Below are 7,915 nucleotides of genomic sequence, written 5' to 3'. Positions count from 1 at the left end.
CATGAGGTTAATCCCTAATTTCAAATATGAAATAAATAAGGCACCACCCGTTAGCGCAAAGCAGTCGGTAGATTTGACTTGTTAAGTTCCAGCACAATGCTGTGCCAGCGACAAAATAACACCTCTTTGAAGTAAACAGATACCTAGTATTAAGCATGAACAGATTGATAACGCAGCGCAATTATTGTAAAAAGACCTGACGCTAACCTTAAGTAAAAGCGTGATGGAATAAAAAGGAAGTTAATTATATAACGCAAATTAAGATTGCTCCAGACTATAAAGAAGCTGAGTAAAAGAACATTTCAGGAACATGGTTTATTATGGCAACTTCACGGTACTATAGAGCATTCGCGATACTGCAAACTCACAACCTAGCAGCGAATAGAATAAGAATCTCGCCCAAGCTTCACTGATCGCCACAGCAGCAAACAACAACACTCTAGTGAGAGGCTTGTATATATACAAAAGATAGACGTAGTCTAAGAGATGAACAAAGAGCAGAAGAAAGCTGCTGCAAGATACATATTACACACACACATGCATGAAGTGATAGATTTTATTTTAAGTGCGCGCTGCAATATTTATTGTTTTCTCTGTGTTTATGTGAATATATTGAATCCCTTTCCTAAGTGCAAATCCTTTAAGATCCTTGTTCCTATCCACTCCCCAGGATAAACTTGTAAAGATGCACATATGATTGGGAAGTGAGGCACTACGTATAAAAATGAGTAGGTTCGCGACGCGCAAATTGCTTTTGTATCGCACAATGTAAATTAAATTTTCGACCTCGTTGATGAGTAATTTAAATTCTGTCGACTATCCGCGAGTAGGCCCGCTTTGCCCACATTCTTTTTCGACTGTTTGTATTTCTACACGAAATCCAGAGGCGGATTTGCTGTTTTCAAATCTGTCCTCGAATGTTCTTTAAAGACAAGCACATACGCTAGAAACTTTGAAATAAATAAAGCACTACTCACAAGTCACTAAATAAGATGAGCATTAAAAAATTTTGTGGACCTACAAAATGAATAAGCATGCGTGATAAAGATTACTATGAATGAAATTAATTTGTATAGGAGAGTGGAACGAATTTAGTCAGAGAAAAAGGACTTTTAATAGCTTACCTGTGACCGTAGGCATAAATGGTAAAAGAAAAGACTAATTAAGAAACAATTGTTCTGATTCAAAGTGATCAGTTACATTATTTCTCGATTTAAATGAACTCTTGTAAATATTAGTATGTAAATCAACCTGTAAACACAGTGTAATCTTATGAAGTGAGAATTTTATCGAATACAACGTTCACGCAGACGCTCACCACAGTGCAAGTGAAGTTGTAAAGTTCGACGATTTTCAGTGGCAGAATTCTACTGCACCATATACGTGAAAAATTCATTGATGTGTGCGGTGTGTCGTAAGTGTCATTCCACACATACAGTTGCAGCGGTAGCTACTCGTTACTTGTGAATCCGTAACTGGATAGTGGACAGGAAGTGATGTGAGGCAGTTTCGGTGGCAGAAGCTCCATCCAGCAATTTAGAAAGCACAAAGCCACGATCCGACAAACAAAAGCGACGCACGGCACCTCAAACGCGAAATCAGCGTTCTGTAAGTAAGCTACAGTCACGTGCACGCGCAGACTGAATTTCAAGACTACTCGCAACACTGGAGACGGAGAGCCACTATATGACGAAAGAATGCAGACGTTCAACCGCCGACAGCAGTTGCTGTGCGCTACATCTTGTAGCAAAAACATTGACACCCAGTATTGAAAACATTTTTGTATGTATCATAAACCTTCTGAGAGACTCGAAGATAGCGAAGTTAGCGTAATTAGTATAATGACTGATTACACACAGAGATAAGTTACCATGTCACCTCAGAACACCGCTGAAATATAAACTATAACGAGAGGTCACGATTCGAATGAAAATAAGCACACGAAAAACGTCAAAAGATCGGGACCTTTGCCTTTCGCGGGCAAGCGCTCTAGGAGACGAGGTACTGCCTGAATTAAACCTGCGAGGACGGGGCGTGAGTCGTGCTTGGGTAGCTCAGTCGGTAGAGCGCTTGCCCGCGAAAGGCAAAGGTCCCGAGTTCGAGTCTCGGTCCGACACACAGTTTTCATCTGCCAGGAAGTTTCAATTCGGAGAGCCTCTCTCGAACACTGGAAGTGAAAGATACGGACTTCCTTGTCGGAGCCATCACCAGTGGCCGCTCTACTATCCAAGTCTATCATAAACGGTGTATGTGCGACGAAAATAAGAGTATAATTAAGTGCGATAACGGACAAAGTAATCAACTGACAAGACGCAGACAGTATAATGAATACAGTCAAAACAGAAAGTTGTGTACCAGCTGTGATAGTCAAATTACTTTTGCAACGATGAAAAACAAAGTTTGACTTTTTTTCCTTGTACATTTTGAAAATATGTGATGTGGACTGCTAAGGCAGCCAGTCCACAGTGACGGGTAGCCGAAAGAAAGGCACGCGTACACACACGCCGACTGGCGTGAAGTCTGGAACAGGATAACTATTGAATGCTAATAAGAAAAGTATGCAGCTCCTCGAATACTTAACATTATTCTTTGTTGGTTTACAACGTTCTTCTTGAGACATTTATACGATAACTATCAAACTACGTAAGGCTAATGGCGCCTTGCTAGGTCGTAGCTATGGACTTAGCTGAAGGCAAATGAGAGCAAAGGCTTCGTCAGTGTAGTCGCTAGCAAAGTCGTCGTACAACTGGGCGAGTGCTCGTCCGTATCTCGAGACCTGCCTTGTGGTGGCGCTCGGTCTGCGATCACCCAGTGGCGACACGCGGGTCCGACATGTACTAATGGACCGCGGCCGATTTAAGCTACCACCTAGCAAGTGTGGTGTCTGGCGGTGACACCACAATATGTGTACTTGTAGCCTTAATTTTAAGAATCATCAAGAAAGACTGAATCCATACAAAGACTGATAGAAACATAGAACAAACTCACAACGATCTACCATCAGTAACTAGAAATTGTAAAGCTAATTCTTTTATTGTGGAATGAATGTGAAATGCAAACTTTTAATAACCTGTATGTTACACCCGAAAATTACAAATATTCCAGTGGCGATGAGGCTGAAAGTAATGCCTTCGGTATCCCTTCCCTCATCATGGGAGGCACTGTAATATTAGTAATTTTCGCCTCACAAACATTAATATACGCTCAACAGTAAACAACTGATGGCCTAAGGTTATCGAACAATTGTAAAGTAAAATAAATGAACCATCACATAGCAGTGACAGAATCTATAATTCTTTATCTTTGCCGTTCTTCCGCGGTGCCTGCAGATCTCTATGTACATGTATCGATTGATGATATAAAAAAGGATTCTGTTGTTCCAAGACAAATGAGACATTGGGCGCCTCACCTTTTACTCTTTGTATTCCATGGAAGGCGGACGCGGACTTGCTGCGTTCCGCATCTGTATTTTATATTTTAACTGAAAATATTCAGTAAATGTGCTGTTATTTTTCCAATCAGAAAACATGTAGTTTCTTGTAAGTGATTACGAACAGACAGCATCAAGAGGACGTTTTCACTGTTATGTATAAAGTATTTAACCACAATGGTCATCTATTGTAATTTGATATGAAAACGTACGTAGCATTAAAAAATGTGTGTTAAAGATTAGTGTGCTTATTTTAGTAAATTAACCTTGATGATTTCCATCTCCTCATTTACTTGAATGTTAATTATTTGGTTTTATTTCATCAACAGAAATTATGAGCACGCCGATGGGGCGAACGCAGCATGAGGCAGAAAGAACATTATCGTTTTCCTATTATTTCTGAATCAGCTCTTTTTTGTGTAGTGTCGCATTTCTTTTAAAGTCTATAAATCTTCTGGCCCCTTAGTATGACTACATCGCGACTATAAAAATGCACGGAAATGACAATGTTTCTTCCGAACGATATCAAATAAATCTATCTGCTGCTCTTGTTCAAAATAATCCAACCAGATATTTAATGTTCAACGTATGTTATTATAATAGTGTAATCAATCCCTGATTCTGTTACTACGTGGCTCCCCAAAATATTCACTGTTTCGACATTTTTCAAAAAATTTAAAATAACAATTCTTTTTCTTTTCGTCCCCCAAGGACAACGCTACGTCGCCCATGAATCAAAATGAACTGACGCAACGAAGCCAATCGCAATTCTGATTCCACACGATTAACTGTTAAGGAAACGGAAGCGTGGGCTTGGGTCATTGCTCACAGCTATACAGCGATGTACGGAAGGTACGAGTAGAATCCATTGTGGAATCCACAGAGGAATCAGACATCGGGGTTCCACAACCCCCGTCATCGCAACCTTTTTTCTCAGATTTCTTACGTGCGACAGCACGGTCAGGTAGTATGCTCTGTTTTGCTCGGCTACTTGGGATGGCGGACTCTGCAGATGTAGGTGTGGAGGGGGACTAGTCACAGCTTCCCGCCCCTCAGAACGTGGGTCGTGTAATGCAGTTCCAGTCAGTAAGGCGGAAGCATTCTGTGGAACATCCTGTAAAGTTACAGAGGTCGATCGGCCTTCTTATGTTATTGACCTATCAACCAACTTATTCAGATACCCACCACGCAGCAGTAAATCAAAACATATCAACAATATGTATCTCAGCTGGGTATCGTCTGTGGTGCATTGTGCGATTGGCTTCCAAATTTATAATCGCAATTCGTGCTGTGATAACTGGAGAAGCTGCAATGCCGATCGAAGCATGTAAGGTAAGCTCTACAGTGTTAAAACAGTGATCAGCCGTGGCATTAACACCACACACATGAAACTAGCCAGGTCTTTGTTTTTTCTTCGTTGTTTTTCTACAAACACCGGTGCCTGATCATTCAATTATGAATAGCAACATAAGGCAAGAGTTTGAATTACACCTTTTTCCTTTTACATTTTGTTTTTATAAGCAACCAGTACATTCGAAGCCCTCCGAAAGTATAGTCTGACATATCAATCCAGGAAGCTATTTGTTACAATTTCACTGTAATGTGATTATGTATTATGCTAAATTGTTATAATTTGTTATAATATTGTTGCATCACGATACTGTGTGGAACAGTTTGTCATTCTTTACCGTAACATCTGCATCTTCTTCGATGTTGGTAGTCTGCAAATGACCTCACGGTGTGTGACAGAGGGAACCTCTGGTACTTCTAACTTATCCCCTCTTTCTAGTTCCACTCATAAATAGTACATGGGAAGCATCATTGTCGATAAACCTCTGTGTAGGCTATAATTTCACAAATTTTCCCGTTGGGCCATTTCTTAAATTGAATGTGGGTGGAAGTAATATGTGATCTGACTCTTCTCAGAAAGTATTCTCTAATTGTTTCAACAGTAAATCTCTCTATGATGCATGATGCCTCTCCTGTGGCGTCTACCACTAGCGTTTGTTGAGCATCAGTGTAATGTTCTCCAAATGACTAAACACCCATGATAAATCACCCTGCTCTTAGTTGGATCGTTAATACCTTATTCTTCAGCCCTACCTGGTAAGGGGTCCTGACTGATGAATAACAATCGAGAATCGCGTGATAAAGTACCTTGTAAGCCGCTTCTTTCAAGGATGAATTCATGCCCTTCACTTTCGACCTATGAATTTCTTTCTGGCATCTACTTTCCCTACAATTTGTTTTATGTGGTAATTCCACTTAAGGTTGCTTTACAAAGTTACTCCTACATATTTTACAATACATACTGTTCCCAGCAATTTTTCATCAATAGTGAAGCTGTACATTTCTTACCTACGTGTGTGCAACATGATGCATTTATTTACACACAAGGTCAGCTGCTAGGGCATGCACGATTCATCAGTCATCTGCACTCATTAATGTAGACAGATATTCTCCAGTGACATTGTTACTTCCTCATAGAAAACTGCATCATCTGTGAACAGTCTTGAAGAGATTCTGACACTTCCGGTGGTCCTGTAACAATCCGTTGGCGTACTCTGTAAATCACCTTCTCACCTGTTCGGTTTGTTCTGTTAAGAGCGATGTGTTGAGTTCTATCCACAAGGAGGTCTTGAAGGAGTCATAAATGTTGTCCGGTATGCTCGTATATTTTTCGCTAAACGGCAGTGAGCGAGAATGTCAAACGCCTAACTCTCTATAGCGCTATGGATCTCATGGAGGGACAAAGTAAGATGATTTTTACAAGATCCTTGAATGCAGTATCCATGTTGCTTCATTCTCCATTGACATCATAATTGACATCTTGGGTTGTCGGGTGTTCTGCCGGATATCAGCATCGTACTTGCACGATATTTCGGTCACGTAGCTTGTGACCTTCATCAGGTGCGACTTGAGACTGCTCCTAGAGTGGACCTGGTCCATTATTTATGCCTATGGCCTTCCCCCTCCACCGACGGCTGCAGGCACTTCCTCTGTGGTCCGCGCCCATTCCCTGCGACCTGCTGGAGCGTTGCTGCTCCGTTTTCCGTCCGCTGCGGTTCTAGGTGTTCCCTCTGCGGTCCGCGCCCACCAAACCCGCTCCTGGGGGTTTCATCTACGGTCTGGGGTACCAAGGGTTTCCCCCACGGGAGTCGCTGAGATGTGCAGCCGCGAGAAGGACGTACCTGCGCCTGCTAGCGACGCGAAGGGTGTGGCAGATCGCCGTTCGACCGCGCTTGCGCTGTCGACGGCCCCATCTGGCCCCCCACCTATGACGACCACTGCTACGGCTATGGATTTGACGGACACTGCTACGGAAACGTTGAAGACTGCGCTGTCTGCTCCGCTGCCCGATTCTGAAGATGAGAGCACTGCCGCTCCTCGGCCACGCGGACGCAGCGGGAAACAGAAGAGGAGGGCACCAGCTGCGACGGCTGCTGCTCGCAGCTCGCCGATTGAGAAGAGAGCCAAGCAAGACTTCGCCCCTGACGCTGACGGTTTCGTCCCGGCCCGGCGCACTGCAAGACGCATGCTGTCATCGACGACGCCACCAACTGTCGTCGCCAACTCCTTCGATGCGCTCGAGGACGCGCCGGACCCGCCGCCGAGCAATCCTGCGCCGAAGACAGACTCCCATCTTCCGCCGGTGGTTCTTCAGTTTCGGCCGCCCTATGGAGAACTGCAGAAGCTGTTGCGCAGCTGGACAACGGCCGTGTACACCGTGAAGCCTGCGGGGCGGGACCTATACAGGGTCACACTCCGCACTGCTGATGACTATCGCCGGGTCACCCAGGAGGCGTCTGAGCGTGGTATCCCTTTCTATACCCACGCCTCCGCACCTGACAAGGTCCTGAAGATCGTATTTCGCGACCTTCCGTTCAACATGGAAGCCGATCACCTGCATCGAGAACTCGCAGACCTGGGCTTCTACATACGGGCAGTTGTGAAGATGAAGTCGCCAAAATCACGCGAAGATATGCCGCTCTTCCTAGTCGTCTGCTCTGACACCGTGGAGAACCGCAAACTATACCAATTGACGCGGGTCGCCGACGTTCCGGTCCAGACCGAAGATCTTCGTTCCCGGAGAGGCCCTGTGCAGTGCTTTCGCTGCCAGGGAATCAACCACGTCGTGCGCCACTGCTCTATGCCGGACAGATGCGTTAAATGCGCCGGCGCCCATGCAGCAAGTGCGTGCCCCCGTTCGCCCTCCGAGAAGCCTACATGTGCACTCTGTGGCGGTGCTCATGTGGCCAGTTATCGTGGGTGTGAGGTATGGAAGCGTGCCATTGCTCGCCAGCGTGGCCAAACACCGGCGCCACATCAGAAGAAGCTCGCCACGAGACGGCCAGGCGTCTCTTTCGCGGCGGCAACGTCAGGGACGTGCTCCACCGCCCCGGCTACGTCGGTTCCTGCTCCCGCCGCATCCGAGGCCGTACCGACACCGGAGGCTCCTGCGCCTCCACCACCGCAGCCAGTGGC

The 7,915-nt window shown here is 44.9% G+C and overlaps 1 non-coding gene across 1 annotated transcript; it reads left to right on the top strand.

Annotated features, from left to right (window-relative positions):
- Nucleotides 1–2,043: 2,043 nt before the first annotated feature.
- Nucleotides 2,044–2,118, top strand: Trnas-cga. Its single transcript has one exon. It is a non-coding gene; the product is annotated as a tRNA-Ser (tRNA).
- Nucleotides 2,119–7,915: the final 5,797 nt, after the last annotated feature.

The sequence above is a fragment of the Schistocerca piceifrons genome, chromosome 5 (assembly GCF_021461385.2).
Source record: "Schistocerca piceifrons isolate TAMUIC-IGC-003096 chromosome 5, iqSchPice1.1, whole genome shotgun sequence".
In the NCBI taxonomy this organism is placed as follows: domain Eukaryota; kingdom Metazoa; phylum Arthropoda; class Insecta; order Orthoptera; family Acrididae; genus Schistocerca; species Schistocerca piceifrons.
Note: the sequence above shows the minus strand (reverse complement) of the source record. Positions and strands in the feature narration are given on the sequence as shown.